The sequence below is a fragment of the Anser brachyrhynchus genome (genome assembly GCF_964034855.1).
Source record: "Anser brachyrhynchus genome assembly, chromosome: 3".
Lineage (NCBI taxonomy): Eukaryota > Metazoa > Chordata > Aves > Anseriformes > Anatidae > Anser > Anser brachyrhynchus.
In genome coordinates, this window is record NC_137696.1 from 34,161,894 (window position 1) to 34,189,495 (window position 27,602).

The 27,602-nt window shown below is 45.5% G+C and overlaps 2 long non-coding RNA genes across 2 annotated transcripts; one reads left to right on the plus strand and one right to left on the minus strand.

Annotated features, from left to right (window-relative positions):
* LOC308193490 lies at positions 1–14,075 on the minus strand. Its single transcript, XR_013949685.1, has 3 exons — positions 13,941–14,075; positions 11,473–11,627; positions 1–7,434 (listed from the first exon to the last, which is right to left on the minus strand). It is a non-coding gene; the product is annotated as an uncharacterized lncRNA (long non-coding RNA).
* Positions 12,433–27,602, plus strand: LOC308193495. Its single transcript, XR_013949690.1, has 2 exons — positions 12,433–12,840; positions 13,946–27,602. It is a non-coding gene; the product is annotated as an uncharacterized lncRNA (long non-coding RNA).

Genomic DNA, 27,602 nt, shown 5'->3' on the forward strand with positions numbered 1-27,602 from the left:
GAAAATAACCCCCACAGGCTGGCAAGTCCCTTAGAGCTAAGGAAAAGGAAGCACTAAAGACGGGGGTCGAAGAGGAAATCCCCTCCTCCCCACCTCGTCCAGGTGGCTATGTCAAAGCCATAGGGAAGGGTCTCCCGGTAGCCAGGCATCCTTTCCTAAATACAGTTGCGTAGGACCTCTCTCTGGAAGCAAGGATTGGAGTGCTTTCCCTCAAACCCCACCCCAGCACCACTGCAGGCTGTGTGCTGTAGGTGGAGGTGGTGGTACTGGGCTACAGCTCTTCATCTGTGGGAATTTTCCTCCCCCGCCATTTGCTGCATATGTAAAGCCCTGCATAAGCCATTGTAGTCTCTGGGATCTGGGGGTGGCGAGAGGAATGGAAGAAATCTTGTAGCAGAATATATTTAGCTTCCTTCTCTTCCAGGATGCTCCTTCACACCTCGCAGTTCAGCGCATCCAGCCCTGTACCGAGCAGGGGAAATGCAGCAAAACCAGCAGAGCTTTCCACAGCGATGAAGGGGCTTTCAGCAAAGCAGCCTCAACACTGCAAACATAAAAGGGACACCCCGCTTATTTAACAAAGGACATTTTAACACAATCCATGTGAGGGATGCCAAGTTAGTTCCTAATACTATTTAGCTATACTGAAAGGCAAGGAAAATGTTACAGCTGTGCAGAAATCAAAAATGGGATCAAGATTACTGGCAACGGGTAGAAATGACATTTACTAAGCTGCCTTTTGTCTGTGATGTTCTTTACTTTTTTTCACTTAACAAGACTGCAGAAGACGTTACGTGTCCTTAAAGAGCACTACTGCATGCAGAGAGGAACCAGACCGTGGTTATCTGCTGAAACCAAAAAGCTGACATTTTGAAGTGGACGCTATTCGTTGCAACTGCTCGGACTGAGGCCATTTCACATGGAAACAATTAAGAGGCAGAATGCATATCATAACAAAGGAATGAGAAGAAAGATCAGGAAATACGAGCAGATTGGATAATTCTCTAAAAATGGATACAGTATTTACTGCTAGTGATTATAACAAATCTAAGCCTTGTCTTACCACAGGAGAGCAGACATGACTGAACTGTAGATTTTCCTGTGCAACCTCAGAGGAAAAAGTTCAGGTTAATGATTAATTTAAAATTTAGGTCCAGGATGGAAGAAAGTACATCTCATCTCATATGTGTGCAGGATGGAAGGAGTCTGAAAATAATATATTAAAAAAGTGGTCACAACTGGATATTACAGAGAAATGAAAAGCAAATAGGAAATCAAAACAATGTAGTCCGTGTGCTTTTTTTTGTAAAAGCGAGGGGGAAATGTAAATGCGCATCAAAGGGCATTCACAGAGATTTGCACATTCTTCCTGAGATCAGGCTAAATGCAACTGGAAGGAAAAAAAAAGGATAAAGAACAAAATCCAGTTCTAAAGAGGTGTGTAGTCGTACATGCAGGAGATAAGGAGGGGAGGGCTTTTCTTACACTATCAGAGAATGCGTGAGGTAATTACTGGAAGGCATGTATTGCAATAAGGAATTATGAAACACCATTTAATGCTTCTTTCTGGTTGAGTAATTAAACAAACAGTGTATCAGCACTAAACTGTATGAGATACATGAGGCACCACCAGCCATATACAGCCGGAAGCCAGGATGTCCACATCCCTCAGTCCTGAAACAGTCATCTGTATTTATGAGAAAGTTTGGAAATCGCTTTTAGTAGCTATCAACACCGGGTCTCTTAGTGGCGTAACTGCCATGCCTCTGTGCTGTGCGCACACTCGCACACAGAAGTTCAGTGTACCACCCCAAATGAGTGACTTTAACTTAAACTCATCCCATTAGGTGACAGCAAACTGCCCTCCAACACCTCCCTCCTGACCACTGTCTGGGAGACTAATTTCTAGTGCCACTGAAATCAATTTGAGTTTTATGACTGACCTCACTGGAGCCAGGATTTGGCTTAATGTCTTGATGCAAGCAGCTAATGGTTGTGCTGACAATAGCTGGGAACAGGCGCAAGTCAGAGCAGAAATATTTAATGCCTTACGACAGGGTGAATATCGCATTTGTACTATCAGCTTACCTGGCAAAGGGGATATCAGGTGTTGAGGCATTCACTCCTGTTCCAACGTCCTGCTTTCCCCCTTTAATACGGAATCGCAGGATGGCTGAGGTGGGAAGGGACCTCTGGAGGTTAACGGGTCCAACCCGTGCTCAAGCAGGGCCACCCAGAGCAGGTTGCCCAGGAGGCTTCCCAAGTGGAGTCTCCCCAGCCTCTCTGGGCAGCCCATGCCAATGAAACACAATTATTCCTTAGTGGAAGGCATCGAACGTCTTCAGGAGGCCGAGAGCCATGCACATACCAACCAAAACTGGCCAATACACACCCACGAGAGGAAATGTCAAGGGCACATCTGAGCCTCTGAGGGGGCACAGCAGACCCAGCGTATTGCCTGTGCTGTAGGCCCGCACCATCCCCATCCCCGCGCCTCAGCTGCCCACAGAGGCCTCTCAAGGCATCAGGCTGCAATCATCCAAGACAACTGCTGAGGTTTCCAGCTGGAAACTTGCGCAGTTTCCAGTCCTTTCCTGTTTTTCGGAGCTGCTTTTGCCTAAAGAGTAGTCCATCCGCAGAAATCAGCATCTGCAGAAAGAGTCATCTTGGGTGCCATTCTAGAAAGAGCTACGTTTGACATAGTTTCTACAGAAGATCCCTTTAAATAGTAAAGCTTTCGCACATTTGTATTCAGAGCTGTTACGATTTTATTTTTAAAGGGAATGTAGGTGTTCGTAAGCCGTGGGCGTGAGACTGACAGCACTAGACCAGAGCTCGCCATTTGCAGAATAACTGCTGCATAGACTACTACACCGCAAACCTCTGGGATCAAAATACCGAGGATTCAGAGGTGGCCTGCCCATCCCTGTGCCTGTTTTTTCTCCTTGTCCTCCCCAAGGGGATCAGCTGCTACGATGGCCCGTGTATGTGTGTGTCTGAACACTGGCGGGAGCAGACACAAGATTACCAAGCCTTCCAGGCAGTAAATACTTTCCAAATGCAGTGCGTTTGGATTTTGCACTCCAGTGCCACAGAAGTAGCTTTCCGTGTGACATCACACACACTTACCCACATGTCCGGGTCTATTTTTTCTTTATTTGCCAAATGTTTGTTCTTAAAAATAAACAGCTCGGACTCCAAGGCCTGTCCCCAACATTGGGAACATCAAAGGCTCTTACCAGCTACCCAGGAACGGGGAGCCACCCAAAAGCATTCATGCTGGTCTCTTAGAGGAATCACCCCCAAGTAGGCTGTTTTCCATAGCCGAGGTAGCTCCTGCCTCTCAGCATCATTTAACAGAGAGTCTGCAAGCCATCATGCTAGGCTGCTGACCCTTTCTCCCACTCCACCCCACTCAGAAACACCTTGTGAAAAAACCTCCATGACAGAACCCCTCTGAACACCTAAAAAACTCTTTTTATTTCTTACCTGTTCCTTGAGCCACCTGTTCCACACACGATAAAGTCATTGGCGGTGCCAATACAGTGTAGAGACTTCCCCTTTCGTTAAGGATGCCAGGTATATTACTAAATTAAGTGATTTCACACATTTTCCTCCCAGACTATAGACATGCAATTTCCTTCAAGCTATTTCTCTGAATCTTCCAGTCCTCATATGCTAATATGCTTTGGCTTTTGGCTCAAATTATTAGGAAGAATTCTTTTTTCGCCTATATTTTATTTCTTTGCTTTCTTTGAATAATTTAGGGGCAGTTCATCATTTTCTCTCACTGGCTGTAATCTTGTACAGAGAACTCTGAGCGAACTGTGAGCCCAAACACCAGATTCAGGATGCTCTAAAGGCTGCCCTGCAGAGAAGCTGTGTGCAAAATAACAACAGAGCCTCTTGCTGTGAGATCAACTAAGGCTTCTTGTTCATTCTCTAGGTTTTATGGTAGGATCTTTTGTGATGAGTCGCAGCCATGCCTTCCCTCTGTTCATTTTTTGAAGCACTTCTGCCATAATCAGTCCTCTGAAGCACCATTCTTTCCTCTGAATTGACTGAGAATCTGGGTTAGAGTGACTGAACAATGTGACAACAAAGGAGTGATTGTCATCAGGTCCCAAGGATTGGATACGCTGTTGGTTACAAAATGCACTCGGACAGCCCAAGTTGTGTGCCAGATTAATATTTGATGTCATTGGACTTGACTGACTGTAACCGAAAGAGCTGGGGCCGTTGGTGGGAAAGTGGCCAGCTCCCTTTCACCGAGGAGCGGGGGGCTCACGGAAGCTGACAGCCCAACCTCCCATCCACCCATATGCGCTGACCGGCGTGAGCCATGACAATGCAAGTTTCACCATAGTTCACCACTGACAGGTCAGATTATCTTTGCACCCCCTAGGTATTGTGCGTACTTTATATTATCAGCAACTACTTTGCGTCCAAGAGTTTGGAGGATATCAGTGCATGGCTTGTATCAACAGTAGCTGCTCTCTCCCTCTTCCTCCTCCCTCCCCACTGCTCCTAGTCCCCGTGGTGGCAGCAATAACCCAGTTCCTGCAGGTGAGATAACAACACCCATACCTGTCCTCATTCAGTAGTATCGAGCGTGTCTGCTCAGTGGCGGGTGCTGAGCTTTGCTGTCAGGGACAGAGACCCACTTGTTGGGTGAAGGGAGGCTGGCAGGGGGAATCTGAAGGCTGCTTGTGCAAGTGGTGGGATGGCCCCAAACCAGGCTTCCAGGAGAGGCTCCCATGCCAGGATCCACGCCATGCATACCAACACCAGGAGGAGTCCAGCTTGATGCTGCACAATGCTCCTCTGGTCACTGTGCAGCGCTAGGGAAATGCAGGCAGTCACACTGGAGGGTAGAGTTTGTCCCAAATGACATTCATGTATTTGCTATCACTATTCGTTAAGTCATTAAATAACACCTAGGGTACAGTTGTTTAATCTGGACCTATCTGCATACACAAGGCACCTTTATATAGTCCATGCAGGTATGTAGTCACCCGATATGCTCAGAAATCCCCATTCCTTCTCATATGTCTTAGAGTTAAATAAAGAGAAGTGAATTTTAGACTGCATTATCAAAACTGTCTTAAATGATCCCATTTTGTTTGTCAACTGATCCTTTACCTTAACCAAAATACTGCTAGGCTAATGAGGATCACATGCCAGTGGCACTTCATTTAAAGAGGGAAAAATAAAAAGAGGAAGTTGGTGTTGTTGCACACAGATATTCAAAAAATAAATCAAATAAAACTTGGCATTGTAAATGGAAATCAATGGACTGCAAAATTGTATTTGTTCTAGCTGGATAGAGTACTTGCCGAGTTCCAAGCTGTTTGTCCCTAGCTGAGGGGAGGCTGGGTCTGCTCTGCTTGTGCTGCAATTGCAAGGCTATTGTGAAATAAGACTCGGATCTCTCCATCTTCAACGCAATTTATGCATCCAAAAACTATTAATCTCACAACATCCCATGAGACACAAATATTAGCCCTCTTTTACAGAGACAGTGAAAGGAGAGTGGATATTTTGTCCAAAGCCATGAAGCAAGTCTCTGTAGGAGTTGAAGTTTTGGGCTCCCAGTCTCTTATTCTCTGAAAATTTGACTATGCCTGCCTTAAAATTCTTTCAGTATCTATGAACTGCAGACAGCATAGTACCTGAATAATAATGCTTAATAATAAAGCGTTGCAGTGGATGAAGATAGCAGGTATACAGGTGCTCTGTAATTCCAAGTGACTTCTGGCTGGCTGTGAATTTTAGCTCATGATGCCTGAAAACGTCACTGAGGACCATGTTGTTTCTCATCTGCACTACACTGAGCTTGGCTGCTTTTCTGCAAGTCTGGTTCTTGATCTTTTTATAAATCTTAAGAAAACCATATATGACATGGAACTCTGCTAAACTTAAATAGTAGCATATCACCACAAAGAATTAAATAAAAATATTCCTGTTATGAACAGCCCATTACCACCATGTCTACAATATCTGCTTTTTATCTTCTTACCTATTCTGCAATGTTGATAACGATGACTATTCATATTATGCATATAAATAATGTTTCTTGTACGTTCTCATTGACCTACAGTGCATATAATTACCATAGAAAGCTAACTTGTTAAAAGGATTTTTATCACACAGAGTTGCATTAGTCCAAAACCTTCTAATACTATTTTACCAGGAATTTCACAGGCACAGTCCAGAGAAACAAAGCTTTTCACTTTCCAAAGACTGCGTTTTTTAAATGCATCACCTTGAGGATGGAAAGCCAGTCAAATATACCTTGAAAGGCTGAAGAAGATTGTTTTCAGGCTGGAGAAGGGACAACTGGACAGGAAGACTGGCAACTAGAGCAAGACCTTCCAGCTCTGACAACAGGATGAAAACAAAAAAGAGAGACAGGTAAAATAAGCACATCTCAGTCTTTGAAAATTGAACAGGTGATGCTTGATATTAGAACAATGCAGCAAAGGATTATTAGAGCAAAATACTTTGCTGGCAAAGAACTCGAATGTTGAGACTTTCCACCCTGTGGCCCCGTCTGCAGGAGGTGCCTGTTCAGCCACCACCAGGACTGTACTACCAGAGTCCTGTCCTCTAAGACAGTTCTCCAGAAATTTTAACTGTACGGAGTATGCTATGCAAAGCAGTTATCAAAAAATAGATACCAGCTCTGTCCTTGATATTAAATAGGATCATTTGGATTACTGCAATCAAATATGAAAAAATAGCATTCATTACAAATGTGCATTTACATCCCCTCAATTGTAGAATTTATCAGAAGAATATCTCATTTAAAATTAGCATTCTTTAAGACTTAAAAATTAAATTGATTGGAGAATAATAACCTATCCAATTCTTTGCTGCTTTGAACTCCTGCATATATTTATTACAGAAGTCTATAAAGTAAGAACTTTTTCCTCAGAAATACGTAGAATATTATTCTTTTCCACCCGTATCAGTTACACTGCCCAGATCAGTTTGGGGCTGGAGTTATTTGGGGCTGGTCCCATTCACGTGAGAATGGTGATGGAGCCAGGTAATTCTTTAAATCAATGTTCTTGATTAACAAAGAATGCACAGAGCCCTTTTTCCTTGAACGTTTAAAACAAAGGTCAAAAAAGAATTGGGAGTTTTGCTTGCCTTTTGAAGTCTTTTGCTTGAAAGCGCTGTACCCAAAAATCCCTCTCTCAGCTTTTGTTTGGGGTCACACTGCTGGGGGCTCCTCCAGCTAGGTCTGAGCCTTCCTGGCTACCTGTCCTGTTTCTGTCCCTCTTCTATACCACCACAAGAAAATTGCCACATTCAGGTTGATCTCTACCTTAATTGGTACCCTAGCTGCAAGCCAAACAATCCTGCTGCTTGATTCAGATTCCTGAAGGGCCTTGGGGGAGCCTGTGTAGTGCTAATTGTTTCAGTTATCTGTAAACAAAAGAAAGGTTAATTATTCTCTTCTCATCAAAGGTCGGCATCCATCAGGAACACCAGCCCCAGCCCACAGGATACGCTGAATACTTTCTGAACCCCCTCGAACTCAATCATCACCATTTCAATTGCTGCTCCACCACTACTGCTGCTTCCCGAGGTGGTTGCCTGAAAGCTGGGGCTGGGGTATGGGTTCACCCAGCACCAGGGGCTCCCCCACAGCTTGTACACCCTGCTGTCGTATCCAGATGCTGCTTTTCAGACTGTTAGGCCATGAGGACCTATCTAGGGATTGACTTTGCTGCTTATGCTGTTATCTCTGCTATGAACTAATGTCATCTGTGATGGCTTTTTCTCTGTCTACGGCTTCCTGGTGTGCATAACTAGACATAAGATTGGAAAAGCTGTTAAACAGGAACCTACCTAAGGCTCCTCAGCCCTGGGCCACATTGTGCCCAGATGCCACCTGCCCTGAACTTGTCCATGCCTGAACACTGCCATCCTTGCACTGTGCTGTCCAAGCTGGGAGGCACAAAGCTTTTCATTGCCCCATGGACTAACATGGAATTTATTTTCTTCTTTAGAGGCTGTGTAGAGGGAAATAATCATTTTTTATGGTTAAAAAAATGAAAAGTTATCTACAAAATATGGACAAGCACTGTCAGTCAGCATAAAATGTTCATAGAGTACATGCTGAAGCACAGGCAGATCATTTCTTAGGGATCATAATCCTTCTTTTTGTCCTTTTTGGTTCAGTGGTTTCTTATTCAGTTTCATGTCTGTTGGCAAGCTAATTTTCCTTCTATTTCAGAGGAAATGTGCTGAATCACAGATTACAGGCTGATCACTCCAAGGACGCCAAATGACATTTGTATGGTAGGCTAAAACAAGTGACCTTTGACCCTAATACAAGCAAAAGTCAACCATATGTACACTATACATACACATAGAGAGCGTGGAAAAAAAAAAAAAAAGTAAAAGTAAAAGCCTAAGCCACACCACTGTAAAGATTATAAGTAACCAAGCAGAACAAAGGTCTAGCCCTAAATGCTAAAGATCAGTGTAACTTTTTATTATTGCTGATAACACAGCGTGCCCCATTGTTAGGCTGAGAACTTTTTACAGCCCAACAAAAGCTAACAACCTGCTTTTATGTGACACATCTCAAAAAAAAAAAAAAAAAAGGTGAGAAAGTGCTCTACAAATATCATTACCTCCATTTCTCAGAAAGGAAAACTGAGCAGCAGAGGTAAACTTGCTTAAGGTGCTTTGCTTAGAAGTGCAGAATACTGCCCATGTTCCGGCCCAGAAATCAGAAACAATGATGGAAAGGCCAGCCTTGCTTTACGGGCACCCTGTTTATAGCAGGAACATTTCCTGAGCACTGCAAACACTAATTCAGCCCCACCAGCTGCGCTAAAGGTGCCTGCGGCAGCCAGGGCCAGAGCCACGCTGGGAGCACGGCGCGTGGAGGAGCCGGCGCATGGCCAGCTGGGTGTGAAATTACAGCACCGCCGCTGCTTCCAGGAGGGGATACGAGCCACACCGGTGGGCAGGGAGGCGGAGGAAGGGCCAGGTTGGGAAGGCAGCAGGGAGAGGGCATTTACTGAGTGCACTGCTGTTCGGCAACACTGGCTGGTACACCCATCCTGTGCCCGTGGGCCTGCAATGCAGGGCAGGAGGCAGCATGGCACCGGCCGGCCTGCGGGGTGCGTGGGGGCACCGAAAGGGGATGGACCCAGCACGATAGCTCCCTGCACTCTGCCCTGCTCCCAGCTGCTCTGGGAAGCAGGCACATGACGCCACGCCCTTTCGGTTTGGTTGAACACACAGCTCACGGAGGCATTAAATGAGCATGCTGAGCCAGGGGCGGGCTCCTGTTCGTGGTGTCAGCCCGACCCTTTGCCTCCGAGGGCACGGAATCCATTCAGGAGAAGCCTCATGGAGCGAGGGCTGCGGGTGCTGCCCGCTCTGCCTGCCGGACCAGGCCCTGGCATCCCTTGCACCCCCAAGGAGTGGCGATGGCAGCTGCTGCCACTGGGCCCTCCGTGGGATCGCTCAGCCCTTCTGTTCTGCATGTGTAGAGAGGGAACGACCTCTCGGAATAACTCATTAACCCAAATTACCACCCATTCTTATCTAGCTCTGCCGGCGAGTCACACCAACAGCCCTGCAGGAAGACTTTGAGAGCCCAGCAAAGGTCCCTCCGTGTGGCTTCTTGGCCTCGCTGGACACCCGCCAGCACCCAGGCCTTGGTTTGACCAAGCGGCCTCCACAGGAGCACAAGGCTCGTCTCTCTGACGGGGCTCCTTGGTCTGCCTCCGCTTTACCCTGTACAAATCGTGAGCTGTGGTTTCCACGTTTAAATCCCAGCACCATTCACTGCAGCCAGCTACCCCTCGGCCTGCCTTTTAGCTCTAGAGCAGGGAAAGCAAAAGCAGTTTTCCTCCCGATAAGGATGTATGTGGCATGTGCATCTATATGTTGTCATGGAGATGCCATGGGATACATCGCCAGGTTTTGCTGGTTGGGTTTCTTCTGCATCACACATTTGTACAGAAATGACGTTTTTACTGAAATACAGTATCCAACATTTCCCAGAGCATAAGTGGGACACAGATCTGTGTCAGATCAGATCAGGTCACCTCATTCATGGTAACTTGCATGGGCCTTACTTTTTATTTTCCACTTACACTGCTCCCGATTTCATACCCACATAGCATCACCAAGTTCAGAGAATTAAATGAATCTAAATAATGGAGGGGGAAAAGAAGCAGGCCATATGCTTTGAAAGCAAATATGCAAAAATGTGAGATGGCAGAATATAGAGAACTTCTGCAAATACAGTGGGCCTGGAATAATCAATCAATGGCTGGAATTGCCCTTAAGGGCTAGCCTGAGACATCTAAAATCTCCATAATTTTCCAACTTTACCTGATGTTTTTAGGGTGAGTAGTTTTATTTCTTGTGTCCATCTTTTTTTTTTCTAGTAATATTCTCATAAATTTAATAACAGATATTTTCAGAGAAACATTTTTTTTTTAATCTTTTAAAAGGAGAAAAAATCTTTTAAAAGGAGAAAGAATTTTCCATTTCTAAATTATACCTTGTCCATAAAAAACAAATCACATGGCCAATGGAGATCACATTCCCAGTAGTGCAGTCAAGGCCTGTAATCAAACCAGCCAAGATCCTATGTACCTGATAATTATGCAATCAGAAGCAAACTTCAGAAGCCACCACCAGCTCACAGCCTTCAGTCCATCTTCAATTTGAGCATTGTTATAAAAATACCACCTTCATCTTCCTACATAACATGCTTACAGTATAAGCTTTTCTTTCTGTCTATCCACACAGTTAAACCTCTCACCTATCCAAGCTCTGATCTAATTGTGCTCAATATATATATTTTTTAATTGTGCTTGGAAGTGATCATCAGCTGTTGGCTTCCTCATGAAGTTATTCAGATTTGAGATTACTCTGGAGGACCTGCTGCATTTTCATACCACTGCTACTGCAGATCCACTGACTGAGAAAAGCTCCCTTGTGCCTGTTGACATGAATAATCCCCAGCATTTTTAATATAGGCTGCCTTTGCCAGTTGGCTGACACTTGTGCTATGCCATGAATAAAAGCTATTCGATGACAGTTGAAAAATGGATGTGAGACACTTGCTGCTATATTCCCTCTGCTGTATGGGAGCTATTCCCTATTGTTTATCATATGCAGGAATGTAGAGATGCTAAAGGCAACTTGAATGCAACCAGGGGTGACATGACAGTGCAAGACAGAAGAGGAAAGTGAGGCCCAAACCCTATTCCAATAGCCTGCTGCTTATTTATATTCCTCAAACAGCTTTGGTGGCTATAGGAACTTTAAGTCTCTATAAATAATGCATGTTTTAATGTCTTTACCTAGCCAAAGTGTGCCTTCACATCAATGTAGAAAAGATTCCTCTTGTTACCTGGCTGGAGAAAGTTTAGAGTTTTTGTTGTGTCACATAAGCAACAGGATTAATAACACATGGTCACTTACCAGCAGCTGCTGCTCTTCAACAGACCCATTTGTGTCTGTGGGGCGTGCACCACTGGAGAACCACAAATCCCTGGGTTGAAGAACGTGCACCCCAGAAACATCACGTGGGATGGCAGCTCAGGCACCTCTGCGCAAGTGCATGCAGGGTGTTACTGCTAGTCGGGGAGACAAAGACAGGGATTCAAGTCAGATTCAAAAGAGTGAGGGAGAGAATGTTTGGCTAGAGGAAAATGGAGATGGAGACCCAGGTGTCAGTGGAGCACGAAAACGAAAGCAACATGGAACTATCTAAGAGCAAGACAAAATAAGTAGGAAGGAGGGATGACTGAAAAACATACAGGAAAAGGAGCGGGAGGAGCGAGATCAAAGATAAAGTTGCTGAGGGCCTTGGAGGGGAAGACAGGGAAGTTTCACTGGAGGCTGAGGGAGATGTGACATGGTTGGGATATGAGAGATGGGATGGTGCATCACAGCTGTGGGGTGTTTAGCAGGATACTTCTGAGCAAACCGGGTGGAAGAAAGCATGAGGAGGAGAGGGAGGACGGGCTGCTGCAGCATGAGCAGGTGTGGCACGGGAGGAGTCTTCTGAAGATGGATAGTAAGGGAAAGGTGGATTTTAAAGAAGATTTAACACATCCTAATACCTTAGGAGACAAAGCTTACAGATAATCCATGAAAGCCCTTTCATAAAACAATAAGAAACCACAACCAATTTTAAAGGATTAACAGGAAGAGAGCACGCCATATACTCAGCAGCCAGAAGTCCTTAAAAAACATATCCAGTGAACTGCAAAAGATATCAACAAGAAAACGGTCCTTTTCTACAAGCAGAGCATTCACTTGATTGCAGACCACACTGATCCTTGCCCTGGGTTTTGCATGTATTGATAAGGAATAATAAGCAGACTTTCAAGTCACTTTGAGTTTTCTCTCCTGCTCAGGTCATTACCAAAGCTCTCTCTGAAAGCCTCCCCCTTATCATCAGCTCAGAGCTGGAGCTGGCAAAGCACACCTGCCCTAATGACTCACTGCTAACAACCCTGCACCTTCAATATAAAGTTTCAAGCACCTGAAGTTAGCACAATGTGGGTGAGCTCTGCAGCATCTGCAGGCAGGCTTGGGTTTCGCAAAGCACTCAGCTGCTCCAGGTGCTGAGGCTTCATGCAAGGAGAGGTGGGATCATGATCCCACCACCTTCATAGCCAGCTCTGTGACAGTCAGGCCTGTTTTCTCCAGCAAATGGATGAGCCAAGAATCAGCACAAAACCAGCCAAAATGGCATGAGAAACATTGAAAGGAGAAAAGAATTTCTTTCCCCCCAAAAGAGGGGAAAAAATGGTGTGCCTACATAGACCTGGTGATTGCAAGGTGAGATCCAGCAACAGCATGAATCCATTATCTCCAGATGACATGTCAGGCAAAAACACTTTGGAAAGCTCTATTACCAGATCGGCTTTGGGGATGTGTGAGTAACAGCAACAGGCCATAATAATTATTTTTTTAAATGTCACTTGAAGCACAGTTTTCTCCTGATTATCACTAGAGCACATTTCTGGCACAAAGTGCCTTTGTACAGTATATCTTCGTAGTATCTGAAGCTAGCACTCAGCTCCAGGCAAGGATGCTAAAAAACAGTATATCATTTTGCTCTCGCAAGGGAGAATCTAACAATTTGGCCATCTGCTGCATTCCACACCAGTGACAGCTCGTGCTCGTGTTTGGTGATAGAGCTGGGGCTGGCAATGCAGTAGCAGCCCTTCCTCCTCATCCTCCTCCAGCCTCAGCAGCAGTACCCATTGCCACTGCGCCACAGCTCCTCTCGTGCCCTTCCCACCAGAGGAACGTTTCCCTCTTCACCTGAAGATGGATGAGCCACAGTGCTCCCTCTGTGCACCTCCCTGCTGCCTCACCATACCCTGCAAATGGTCCCTGACCCTCTTGGTTTGCCCCATCTTTGTCTCACTTGGGCCATTGCCACTATCCACTTTGTAGGGCTTCGAAGGTGAAGGGTCTGGAGGGGAAGACGTGTGAGGAGCAGCTGAGGCCCCTTGGTTTGTTCAGCCCAGAGCAGAGCAGGCCGAGGGGAGGCCTCATGGCGGCCTGCAGCTCCCTCACGAGGGGAGCGGAGGGGCAGGCGCTGAGCTCTGCTCTCTGGGGACAGCGACAGGACCCGAGGGAACGGCATGGGGCTGGGACAGGGGAGGGTCAGGCTGGGGGTTAGGGAAAGGTTCTGCACCCAGAGGGTGGTCAGGCACTGGGACAGGCTCCCCAGGGAGCATGGGGGCATGCTCCCAAGTGGGCATGGCACCCAGCCTGCTAGAGTTCAAGAAGCCTTTGGACAGTGCTCTCAGACATGTGGCTTCATTTTTGGGTGGTTCTGTGTGGAGCCAGGAGTTGAACTTGATGACCCCTGTGTGTCCCTTCCAACTCAGGATATCCTATGACTCTGTGATTCTGTGATTCTATACCTGAGGTGGGGATGCTGCAGAGGATGAAGCTGAAGATGTAGGTCCTGGTGAAACGATGCCCATTCTCACATCATGGCAAGTGGTCACAGTCAGAAGAGAGCTGCTCCTGCCTCCTTTCATGTAGCCTGAGCCTTCTTGGGACAAATCTGTTTCAGAGAAGATTGAGAAAGCAATTATGTGGCCACACTGTTTTTATCCTTCCTGCACACGTGAAGAGGGGATCTCACAATGTTATATCTCTACAAAAAACTGCACCCTGGCGTGGAGATACCCACCCTACCTTACAGTGCAATGGTCAGCTCTGGTGGTGAGGAGCTCACCAGAGCTCACCCCAGCTGGGTGCATTTGCACCTTCAACAGGGGGGCTGCTTCTTCACCGTGCAGACGCACCTCTACAACTTTGCTGTGCAGGTGGCTGAGCCCAGAGAGGTTGCGGAATCACCCCCCTGGGAGATCTTCCAAAGCTGCTTGGACGTGGTCCTGAGCAACCTGCCGTAGGTGGCCCTGCTTGAGCAGGGGTTGGATGGGGTGGCCTCCAGAGGGCCCTTCCCACTTCAGCCATCCTGCTATTCTGCTGCAGCCCAGCATCTCCCAGAGCCCATGTAAAACAAATCGACATCCCTGCCATACTCCCCAGCCCCCGGGCAGCCAGCTAGCTCCTCCTGAGTGCTCCCTGTACAGCACGAGCACCACGGCGTGCCCACCACATCTGTGTGGGGCTGCAGGTCCCCCCTTGCCCTTCCCAGCCTGCGCGCCCAGCCCTGCTGCACCCCAGCGGAGTGACATGTATCAGGCTCCTTCCTTGTTCCTCCCGTCCTCCACGTCTCCCAAAAAGACAGCTCTCATCTGCTGCCAGGGGGTAACAAGTCTGACTCATACGGGCTTGCTTTCTTTTAAGAAAGATGGATGTTTCTGAAGGTCATAATTTTTATGGCTCTGATGTTCATAATCCTGTGATAGTCATGTTCAGCATCTGAGTTACTACAGCACACAAATCGTATTCGTGGCATCCTCAGAGGCCGAGTGCCAAGCTGGGAGCAGATAAACACATTGCACACGGTTTTTAAGCCACAGAGATCCAGAGCAGCTCTGTGCTCTCTGATACAGCGATTTGCCTTCTTTTGGCACGACAAACATCTTTAGCTGGTGTTCAACAGGAACCGAAGACCCAGGCACAAGAAGGCAGACCTTGGGCTTAGCTTCACAGCTACTTTTGCTCTGATAGTTTTGCAGAGATCTACATATTCATGCACACTGATTAGCATGTGTTTCTTTGAGACAGCTCCTTCTCTTAGCGCTGATCCCCGCCGAGCACAGCGGCATTCGGGATGAATTCACCTGCGGGGCAGTGCCTCGGTGCGGGGGTCTCCGCGGGGCCAGCTCAGTCCGTTTTGGTGAACCATGCTCGGCAGCGGTGTCTCTCCAGCCTGGGCAGAGCTGTGAAGTCGGGGAAGTGGTCCGGGTCGGTGGAGACGATGCTCTGCTCGTCATGGGGAAGAGGACGCGCGTGCTGCCAGGCAACCGGCTCCGCAGCGCCCGTGCCAATGGCTGCGAGCACCTCTGCAGAGGCAGGTCTTCTGATGGAGCATCCAACCCGGGGCTGCTCGCTGCTGGGGGGCCCCCATCGCTGCCCAGAGCCTGGGGGGCACGCGGCAGCCACGCAGGGAGACGGGGAGGTGTCCCCCCCTCGCCTGCCAGGGAGCGGGGCAGGGAAATGGGTCCTTTTCCCCCCCCCAGACTGCCCAGTGCCCACCATACCGATGGGGACCTTGCAGCTCAGGTGTTGGTCAGTGCTGCTCAGGAACAGGTCCTTGCTGCCCCGCGTTTGCACCGGCGTGGGGAGGAGCTGCAGCTTTGGCTCAGGGGCTCCGGAGGGATGTCCAATGTTCTGGTCTTCATCTGGGTCTTTAATTTCTCTCCCCAAGCCCTGCTGCAATCTGCCACACGCAGCATGACAACTGAGGATGGAACAGATTTTACTCGTGACAGATATGCATACATATAAACATTCCTATATACATATGCATGAAAAACTCATTCAGTAGGATTAGGTAAAATTACCTTAGGGTGTGCAAAACAGCAGTGCCATCCACTGCGAGCATTCCCCTTGCTTACTCATTTTGATGAACTACTTTGATTCCTTCCAGCCTCTCACTCCAGGAATATTCTTGCATAAACAACGTAGAGGTCTCCCTATTAGGAGCTGCAAGAAGTTCCCTTGCAGTGATAATTAGGCCTCTACTATTTCATATCTCCCGAGGAAATGTTTATGTGGTTTCTCATTCAGCTTTTATTTTACAGCTTAAGGGTAGATACCTACAATGTCGAGGAATAAATCTTGTTCCATCCTGCTTTGTCCTTCCTGGGCAGGGTTTGGCCATAAGAACAGTGGGAGAGACATAAGTTATTCAGAGACACACAGATGACATGCACTCTCGACACTTCGCGCCGCTCAGACCCTAGAAATACCAACGTGAGGTGAGAGCAGGTGAAGGGAAAGGCAAGACCAGATAATTTATTGCAGCTCCCCCCTATGGCAGTTACAGATAAATCTCCGGGGATGAAATAATGTTTGCAGAAGAAGTTTGAAGCTGGGGGGGATAGGGATCACGTCCCTTCCTGATCCCAGGAGCAATTTAATTGCAGTGACAGAGGCACTACAGCAGCAGCAAAGTGCCATTCAGAAACAGCATTTGTGCCCGAAACACCCTCTAATTTCCCCAAATTTCGTACCTTGGGCCTCTCATGAGACTGGTGGCACGGCTTTGCGCCACAGCTGGAGCACTGCCTCCTTGACCAAGCCTTCAGCAGTGCAAGCAGCCTGCACCAGGGCACAGCCTTCGATACCTCCATGCACAGCACTGCCTGATGCTCCTGCCAACCTTTTATTCCCTCGAGGAAACAGAAGGTGTGCAGGGAGCATGTCAGCACCCCACAGGCCCATACAGAAGCTTGCTCTTCGGAGTGCCCATGCCCCTGCTAAGGGGAGCATGGAAAAGCCATCAGAAGAAACGCCAGGAAGGATTGCTGCACCGAGGTGCCAAGCAAGGCTTTAGGCTCCTGCCTCTGACTCCTGTCAGTCCAAACGAGAGCTGGGGGTGAGCTCGAGGGCTGTAAGGCAAACCGGGTCTCGCCCTGGCAATAGGGAGTGCTACCAGTAGGCCACTGGGCTGGCCTGGAAACTGCTTTTTTTAGCAGGGTGACAATACCTGACTTTGACAGCCAGCGTGCTGGTTTGTGTATGCGTAATCTGCTGCGATCATGTTATAAATCAAGATGAGACTGCTAAAATTATGTATGACCTCATTTGATAGATCATCTAATAAGGAATTTGCTAATGCAGTTTATCACTTAAAAAGCTATACGACTGCTAAGGATGAGTACTTTGCTGCAGCACATTTAAACCTAATTGTCAGAGGAGAAAAGCAAGCGGATTTCAGAGGTGAGTTAGAAGAGCATCCTTATGAGGATGATGTCTTCACTAAATCAGTGGTGCAATGCAGCAAGCAGGGTGGAAAGGACTCTCCTCCGGATAAAGGTACAGAAAGCTGCTAGACGAGGCTGTGCTGTGTGAGCATACTGCATGGAGCCACTGACCAGGAGAGCCTTCCTACCTGTAAATACCTGTATCCTAACGGGCATGCTTGTTTTTGTTGTTTGATCTAACGTTGTCTTTTATTGTTATAACATTTCAGTTCTGTTTCCCTGTCTTGCGAGCAGATCTAAAATCCCCGGTACACTGAAAGAAACTATCTGCCTAGACCTTTAGCTCTAACTAGCTATTCTGGTTATTGTGCTTGTCAGAATGAAAAGAGTAATTGTTTTGCTGCTATATGTTACCATCCAATATTTTTGTTCTTCCAGTCCTGTGACTCATTTAAAAAGACTGAACATCACTTCCACATACACAAACAGAGCTGTAAAGCAGCTCAAGCCAATGAAACAAAGCTTGTTTTGCAGGTTTGTTAACCAAGTATTCTGTTCCAATCCCAGATTTATGATTAATATAGATGCCATTTTATTTCCTGATGATTTTATAAAGCTCATTCTGGGGTCTGAATGCCTGCATGCATTCCCTGGATGGATGATGCTGTTCAAAGCCTCTGAGATAAACATTAAACCTGCTCACAACTCTGTGTGTGTGGGGAGGGGGAGGTGTTAGAAAAGTGACGATTTTGAGCTCCATTTTAGGCTTGGGCAAAACGAGGTGGAGACACGAAAGAGCCTACAAGAGGCCATGCAGAAAATCGTTACCAGAGCCAAGGCTGAAACTCTGACTGCCCCAGTCCCCATCTTGGCTCCTGACTCCCTAGAACAAAGCTGGCAAATGTCCCCTTCCTACCCCCGAGTACATCCTGCTGCATTTGCAACCCTGCCCTAAAGGTGGAGCTTGTTCTTTTTCACGGGAAATCATTTTGTGGCAGAGATGGGGAAATCGGACATCGCTTTACAAAAAATAGGACGTGACCATTGGCAGAATAAGGCAGTAGGTAAATTTCATGGAGTGCTACTGAGTCAGCGCAGTAGGAGAAACCTCCGCATTGACTTAAGTGAGTAACCAATGATTTGGGATTGTACAGGTGCTACCGGTGTCACAAGAAAAGCAAAGACACCCCCGAAGCATCATAAATCCCAGGGACAGGAACCAAGCAGCGTAAGGAGGATATTTTGGTAGTCATAAATGAGAATCACGTAGGGGGAATCCTCATGACATTTGCATGGGAGGCCCACCTAAATATTATTAGGCCTCTGTTAATAATGCAGTCCCAGTTGAGCCGCTGGGATTGCTTCTGAGAGAACTGGAGTTTGCGTTTCTGCGTGAGCACACAAAACACAGCTGTGTGTATACATCTAACTGGAATGATTTATCTACAGAGGAGAAAAACACAAAGTAACGGCAATATCATCTGCCTCATTAAATGCCCGAGCTCTAAATCGGGGGAGCCACTTAAGGGGTAAGAGCGTAGTTCATCACCGTGCCACATCACCGTTTGTGGTTTTCCGTACCGACATTAAATGCTGCAAACTGAGTCAGTGGATTTTACATTGAAGACATCTCTACAACAAGCTGGACTCGGGGCACCTGCTCACTCACCCTAGACTCTCAAATAACCCCTCAATTATAATTTTCAGTCACAGCTGACATGGTTTAGGCAAAAGTTTCATCATAAAGCCCTCGTCAGTCATTCCTTGAGCCATCCAGTTTCTCAAGCTCTTGCCAATACCAAGATAAAATCTGACTATCAGTAACACTTCTCAGAGACCTGCCAGTCGCTCTGCGATGCAGCCTGCGGTGGCCAGGCCAAACCAGCTCCTCTGCATTTTATCTCCTCGCTGCCATCTACACAGCAAAGTGCAGGCAGCTCTTCTGAGCCCAGGTTATCACAATTAAAGTCCACTGGATATGGTGATGAACCTCATTCAAGACCAACAGAGAACAAAGAAGACAAATAAAGGTCCCAAGCTTGTGCCTTTGAAGTTTAACACTTTTTTTCTCCAATGCACATCTATTCAAAATGCATGTTTTTCACTCCCACTGGGCAGAAAACCTTGCCATGTAGCTGCATGTACTATGCTTGGGCATATGGTTAGCAGTGCACTATGAACCTACACGTCATAAAATAGCACTTAGTCAAATTTTTTCTTAAAGTGCCACCTATGGGGCCAAAAATATCCTCCAGAAGACTTTGGAAATACATGTTGAGGTTGCTATCTGGTGCAACAGGCAAATTCTCCTGCTGTGTAAATCAGGAGGTGGATTGCTCTGAAAACACAAGGTAAACGTTCCTAGAAGGCCAGAACCGAAATGCGTGATAGCGAGCATCCGCTGATCAGCAGTCAGAGATTTCACAGAGCACAGGAGGAGACCAGGGCCACAGCCGTGGTCATCTCTGAGGACCACGCTACGCTCCTTCGGAGGATGGAAATCCCACCCCAGCACGCGTTCTCCCAGATCATATGGGAGATCTGCAGCTGAGTCACTGTTAAATAGCAATGCAGAAATTTCCAAGGCTGTAAGCAGCAAAGTTTTGCAGACATCCCATTATGTTCGACTTACATAATCTGAGTACTTAGCTGCTCAGATAATATAGTGATAGAGCTTTGTGAAGTTAAAAAAGAAAATGCCTCTCTCAGTTAGCAGGATAGCTGGAATCGAATTACAGCACTCCAGAAATCTGTAAAGTAAGTCCCATTTCCTTCTTGGCTTTATCGGACATTTCCTAGAGGGCCTCGCTGCAGCAAAGATGAGACCTCAGCCCCTATAGCCCTGACATCATTTACACTGAACTTTGACTTCTCAAAACATTATCTTGCTTTTGGAAACAGAAGCCTCTGGTGACTCAGAGCTACAAAAGGGCAATGGTCAGGGTTCAAACAGCAGTCTAAAGACGTCTGTTTTCTTCCTGCTAAACCGTGAAACTCGTGTTAACTTCAGTGGGGATTCTTACTCTTGCCTGGATGTAGCAATAACATTTTGCAAAAGACAGGCAACTATTATCTCCAAATACCCTGAAGATAAACCCAGGCATCTTGCACAAGTCTCTGCAGCAAGGAACTGCAGCTAGTGTGGCGGAGTAACGATATAAGCATGTTATACCTAGAAATGTTTCTTCTCTGATCACAAATTTTGGGGTTTATCTATGTTACATAAAGTACCAAGGAGTTAGATCCTCCACTGGCTTAAGTCATAGCTCTGTGAAGGCAAATGGAATTATGCTGATTTGTATTAGATGATCACATATTTGAAAAACATATTTGACCTAGATGGCTGATAGACTCTCAGCGAGGCTCTCTAGAGGAAGATAAAGGGAGTAGAAGGAAATAAGCCCGTTTAGAAAATAATACTCTCATGCTTTAGTAAGAAATATGCCTTACCTGGTGAAAAATGCACCCTGTTGTCATATGTACAAGACATTTTATCCTCTAATAAAATAAAAACTTGCGATCCAGAAGCAGGATGTGCAGACATACAAACAATACAAAGGGGTGCTTACTCCAGAAGTGTTTCCCTTGCACTGTTCCTGGTAGCTTTGCCTGCTTTCAAAAGAAGTAGCACCTCTGGTGGCTCAGACTCCGAGCAGGTTATCCGAGGACTCTTTTTTAAGTACCAGTGTACTTAGAGATGTGATTTATCGCGAAGGCAGACTATGCAAATGAACATACAATAAACTTTTGCAGTTCCACATTTTTTCCACTCCAAAGATTCTTCTCCCGTTGCCTGACCCTTTGGTGCAAAATGCAACAGCAGCTTTGAAGCTGGTATGTAAACTTCACATGCCAGACAGAGGGAATGCTGAGGACATCCGTAGCTGAACAGTTTCCATGACGGGAAAAGACCACATTCATGTGAGGGTGGAAAATTTGGTTTACCAGCAGTCTGGCCATTTGCTGTGGAATAATTCATTCGCCACTGGCAGTGAGCAATGACTACTTTATGTTGTGCAACTGTCCTTTGGAAAGCACGGGCATCCAGCTCCCACAAGCCCACGCAGAACTGAAAAGGGCAAGGAATGGGGGCAGAGGAATTCAAACTACCTGCTACCAGCAAGCAGACCTGACTTCCAACCAAGCACCTGCCATTAGAGCTGGCTCACAACAAAATCAGCATTTCCTTTGTGGAGTCTCGTATCTAAGGCTAGCCAGGGATGAGAGGTACGGTGCCAAACCAATTTGCTTATTGACAAGAAAAATCCGCCAGTTCTTTGCAGTAATAGTAATAAAAAGGTAGCTACCAGCCACGCTACTATTCCATCACTTTGAAACTGATGCTCAGGATGTGGTATTACTTTTTGTCTTTATTTATTTCCAAGCATTACTGCTTGGCAGGCAAATCTCTTGGACCGTGATGTGTACCCATCCTTCCAGCATCTAGGTTTTCACAGTGATATTAATACTCAAGAATACTGGAACAGACCTAAGATAAACGTCCCCCTGTCCCCTTTGCTGGGTCCTACACATCAGCTACTGCGTTGTACGGATGAAGAAATGCTCAGTCTTCCACAATCGGGTGGAGAACAGTTGAGGAAGCTCTCAAAGTGAAATGCTGGGAGCTCGCTGTATAGAGACAGGACGGACTACAAATCAAAGCTGCTTTGAGCCGCCTGATATCCTGGGCCACACACTGTTTGACTTTGCACCTGCAGCCTAGCCTCCCCGTGCTGCAAAGTGGCTGGGTGGGTGCAGCATTAATGAGGCCAGGATGAAGAGGTGCAGGCCGAATCGGAGTGGAGCTGGTGCTCCATCCCCAGGAGGAGCAGCCAGCTCTGCTGCAGGGCACGCTCCCAGCGACCCAGGTGCCCTACCTCCAACACTCACCGCGCTCCCCCCGGCTGCTCCCGGAGGACAGGAAGGTGTTCCCTCAGGTGCTGTAATTTAGCCCTCCCAGGCATCAGTCCTGTGCACCCAAGCAAGGACAACGGGGTGTTTAAAGCTGAAACAGCCGAAGAATGTATTCAAGAATCTTTGATAAAAGCTACAATTTTATGCACCACGGAGCATCCATCAAGGAAATGCACGGAGCTAGTGCCACAAAATAATTACATGTGCAGAGTCCTTTGTAAACACAGCTTTTATGTGCATCAGCACAGCTGGGGACAGTGTTTAAAAATACAATTATGTAATGCATTTTGTGTAGTCCGTGAGCCATTCAAGTGATACCATCAGTTCAGCAAAATTACATGCAGCAGTTCTGTATCTATTGGCCCGAGCAAAGAAACATTTTTCAAGAGCATTATTATTTTTTTTTCCTCCTGCTATGAAATAGATTTGTCTCTGATGCCTACGGGGAATTTGTGTCTCTGTCATTGGCCACTTTCTCTCCTCCTTTCACCAATGAAGGAGAAAGAAATGGGGAGTTATTTTTGGCCTTGCAACAGACTCCAGCATCTAAATCAGTTAGTTCTGAAACCACTTGGGGTGGTGTTGGTTCTCTTTTAATGGCTTTACAGAGAAGGAATTTGTGATGTTTGACTGCTAGCAAAAGGAAACAAAGCAGCTGTTGTTGGATAGAAGGGCAAAGCAAGGTTAAGACACTCTGTAATGAAGCAGGGCCCAGCCTTTAACACCAAGTGTGCAGCAAGTGATGAGCCGTGGCCAGCACAGCACAGAAGAGGCTATTACTAAGCCATACGCAGGCTACAGCGTGGTGGGTGATCTCTATAAAAATGCACACAGAAAACAGGCTTACAGCTATACTTATTTCTGACACCCACCCCCCACCCCTGTTTATTTCATCCTTGTAATGCTAATAAAGTATTAGCTGCAGAAAATGTACAGGAAGCTTTGCTTTCCTCCTCGTTTAACCTGATGTTGCAGCTGAGTTGAGATGATGCAACAGTAAAATTTCCGAGACAGTACTTAACCACTGCTGCTAAATGGTAGCGACACCATGCACAGATATTTATCTGAGACAAAAATAGAGCTTTATAGATACTATTTAAAGGGCGTTTTAAAGTCTTAAAGCTTTCAATGCTTTGTAGACAGTAGTTTACACGTCTTGGCCAAATCCCACCTGGAAAATTAAATTTGACCTATCAAAAACTTTGCAGGAGATCCAGCAGTTGGCTTTTGCATTTAAAGAGACCATTAAAGAAATCTGTACTTAGTTTCAGAATATGAGATCTACAGCTGGGAGTGGCGAGATAACTGCTTCTCCTATTCAGGAGCTGCTTGGCGCAGAAATAAGACTTGATGCTAATTTCTAAAAGTGGGATCTGATATCTGCAAAGAGATTCCCTCTTCTCTGTTAGCTATTGGGCCAGTTGTAGTATATGGGATACCACAAAAAGGAGAGTGTGGACCAAATCCAGGTGTCTGCATTCCTGCATGCATGCTAGCATCATTGAGATATAGAGAGAGCTCCTCGCTCACTCTCTTCCTCCCTAAGAAAATTGTATTTCTTTTTGTATTTCTTTTAGTGGTACAGCACTGATTAGAAGACAGAAGATATCACAGCCAGAAGAGTCCATCACCTGTTATGGCATGGCAGAGCCTAGTGAAACAGGAGCTGTGCATTGGGACCTTGTTAGGACAGTCTGTGATGCTCAACAGGACAGTGCTGTGTCCGAAAGATGGGCATGGACACGATCCAGCTACGTTTTTAAAAGGAAGCAAATACTACAGCACCGCTTGAAAAACATCCGAATTGCCATATATTTGATTACAGACCTACTAAACTATTCATGTCTTTCCTTCCCCACTGAAATCCCTGTAAGATACATTTTGTAGATGTAGTTCTTTGTGCTCTCTCTGGTAGAGTCTGCATATATGATCTAGATAAAGATTTACATAGTGCATGCCACCTCAGCTGAGGATTTACAAGGGAAGCAAGACAGCTATCACTCCTTTGCCTCCGTTGCACAGACTGCTGTCATATAGGTATGCTGGTGACCATGTTTCATGTCAGCTTACACAAGGAAGACAGGTCTTTGCATTCACGTTTACAGATGTAAGTGTAGGACATGCATACTGAGCAGAATTTTTATATATTATTAGGAAAGATTGGCTTTGGGGAGATCTAAGCAGATAAACAGTGTCTATAACTAAACTTGAGGAAAAGCAATGTTCTGCATTTTTGAAGTAGCACTCAGTAGCAGTTTTTTTTGTTTTGTTTTGTTTTGTTTTTGAGAGAGAAATTTATCAACTTGAACAATTGCTTCTTTGCAGCACAAAGTATATGGTGTAGTCAGTCAAAATGAAACTGTTATTGCCTCCTACCATGCAGACAAATGGAAGGTATAAACAAACAGTACTTTTAAATTGACTTGCTAAGCGGAATTGGTCAGTAACCTGCTAAGAAATATTTTGGTGTGTGGTATCACCATCGAATGTGGGAGTTTTGTGTTTTGATGTTTGTTTTTTTTTTTTCCTGTAAGATGCAACATTTTATATTGCTAATCTGCAACTGTCAGTTTAAATGTGCTTGCTACTCTTGAACAAGACATGCTTAACTCCATTCCTGTAAACAGGGAGCAGGATTTTTTGCACATTGTTGAGCAAATACCCTCATAGGATTATATGTCTGTAGCTTGTTTGCGCAGAAGGCAATACCTGTGAAAGTCTAGCTCAGGATGTATTGCACCAACCGGTGAAGACCAAATTCTTCTTTGTGCGTTTTATCCAATCCAACTAGAATGGTGTATCTGTAAACTGACTCGAAAGATTTACAGTCTTGGACTCTAAAATGCTATATTTACTACGTTTCAAAGGAAACACGTTAAGTAGAGTACTGTCAGCAGATGAGACATGGGGAAGAGGCAGGCATGGACAGGCAATGTGACTTCCTCAGGATCACATAACAGATTTGTAGAGGAATTCACAGCAGAGCCCCTGGCTTGTGTGCCACACATTGCTAACCGCTTCTCAGGTCCAAATTGCTTGCAGTCTGCCTTTCTGTAGAAACATCACAATGTTGCTCTGCCACAGGAGCAGCAAAGAACATGTTCATTGGACATTTGTTAAACAGATATGTTTTAAAGATCTTAACACAAAAAAAATACTTGGAAGGATATGTCCTATCCAAGTGCAATCAGCACAAAAATTATGAATTAAATGCTAGTAGAAAAATTTGATCAAGGAAAACACTTTCCAATTGAACCTACTTTATATGGCCAGAGGGAACTTTCAAAAATAAGTCTAAATAATTTATTTCAGTATCCACTGGGTGAAGCCGGGGTGTGAATTTTGGGGTAGAAATGTACAGACATCACATTGATGCCCTAGAAACAGAGGAACAATACCACTTCTACCTTCACCAGAGGAAGAAGGACCCCGGCATTAACATTTAGCATGGAAAAAAAAAAAAGAAGTAAAAATCCTGGGGAATCCTTCACACTGTGTCTGCAGATATTCCCAAGCAGCCACAATGAGGTTAGTGCTAGGTATATTTATTAGTTAACAGAATTACGTAGCTGTATCTAAAACTCTCATTACTTTAAACCAATCAATCATACTTAAAATATGGTACATATGTGAAACTGCTACCTCTTCCAAAACTGACAACTGCCTTGGCACGGCAGAGTAAGTAATACTGCAGGGTAAACAGTGGGATTTAGTCACATGTTCAAAAGAACATTGTAAGAAGAGCCATCAACCTCATGACCTTAAATTCCTACAATACTCTTCCTTTAATCCCTCATACTAATGTTATTTATCTGGTGTTTATTAAGGATTCAATTTAAATGTGGTTTCTAGTTTCAGGTGCCTCACTGAAGTCACCCAACTGTTAGAGATACTGCACAGCAAACTTCAGCTGAAATAATGAAAGCAATGGGCAATATGCACATAATCCCATTTCGTTTCCCCATGATTCCCAGTCTTCCAAACACCACTGCTCAGCCCACATACATACTCGAGCTGTATTTCCTTTAAAAGTTGGGAGTGAGGGAAGCACTGGATATTTGGGGAACTTACATCAAGATACATTTTTTAGGTAAGAAGATATCAGCATATGGATTTCATGAAGGAAAAACACTGACCAAAATGCCATAGCAAGTCCAAATAGTTACGCAGAATAAGAAATATGAAACTGAAACCCAACTTGTAACCACATCTTGGTGCCATGCAGTTGCAGGTACTAATTTTCTTCACAGTCCAAATTCTCATGTACTTCCCTGACCATAAAACGGAAAGTTGAGAACATGACCATCTTGACTGGCAGACAGAACAGGTGGATGGCAGTTTTGAACTACTCAGAAACTACAAAAGAGACTCAGCCTTTGGAACAGGAGGTGCTAGTCAGCTTCTTCCATGATGATCCTCCAAAGCATCTGATCATCAGGATGTTTCCTACCACTCACTATACACAACAACAAGAGAAGTGGTACTATGTCCTCTTCTCATCAACAAGGGCAACAACAAAACAGCCGTTTTAAGGAGAAGGTGATAATCAACTTCTATACTAGGCATCATCACCTAAGAGTACTGGGAATGTTGCTTTCCACTATGGGAAGCGTATAGGTACATGTGGAAGGAGGTCCACAGGATATGATGGCGGGTTCCTAGGAGTTTTTATGACTGTTGGCCTAGACCTAGACACAGTTTTGAGTATCCTCTCATCTGGCACATGCAGGTGATACATTGGCCTGTTATAGATTCACAGAGTTTAAGACAAGCAAGGAGTATTACAATCACTTGTTCTAATCTCCTACCTATCACTAACCTGTTAATTTCACTTAGGAATCCTGCACAGAACTAAATAACTACCTATTTAACTAAATAGTTGGCTATAATGCATCTTTTGAAAAGTTATTCAGTCTTGTCTTAAGGAAGAGTATATGAAGAGTCATTCCTTAGGAGGTTTTTCTTTTCCAATATACGACCATTTCAAAGCATAAGCAAAGTTTCTCATTTGAGCTTGGCTTAGCCTCAATTTCCAGATGGCTGAGCTGTTCACCACTTTGCCACACATTCTCTTATGCCATTCAATTTAATTTTGTGTATGTGTGCGACCAATACAGTATTACCATGAAAGTACTGTATATTAAGCAAATCAACTCTTGGTCTTCCTGACGAGACTAAATAGGCAGAGCTCTAAGCCACTCCAACAGATTCCAGGACTCAAATTTGTCTGTGGCTGTCTACACAATCCTTAGTAATACCTAGGCAACTAATGTCTCAGGCATAAACATTCAACACAGTAAGTAAAAAAAAAAAAAAAAGAAA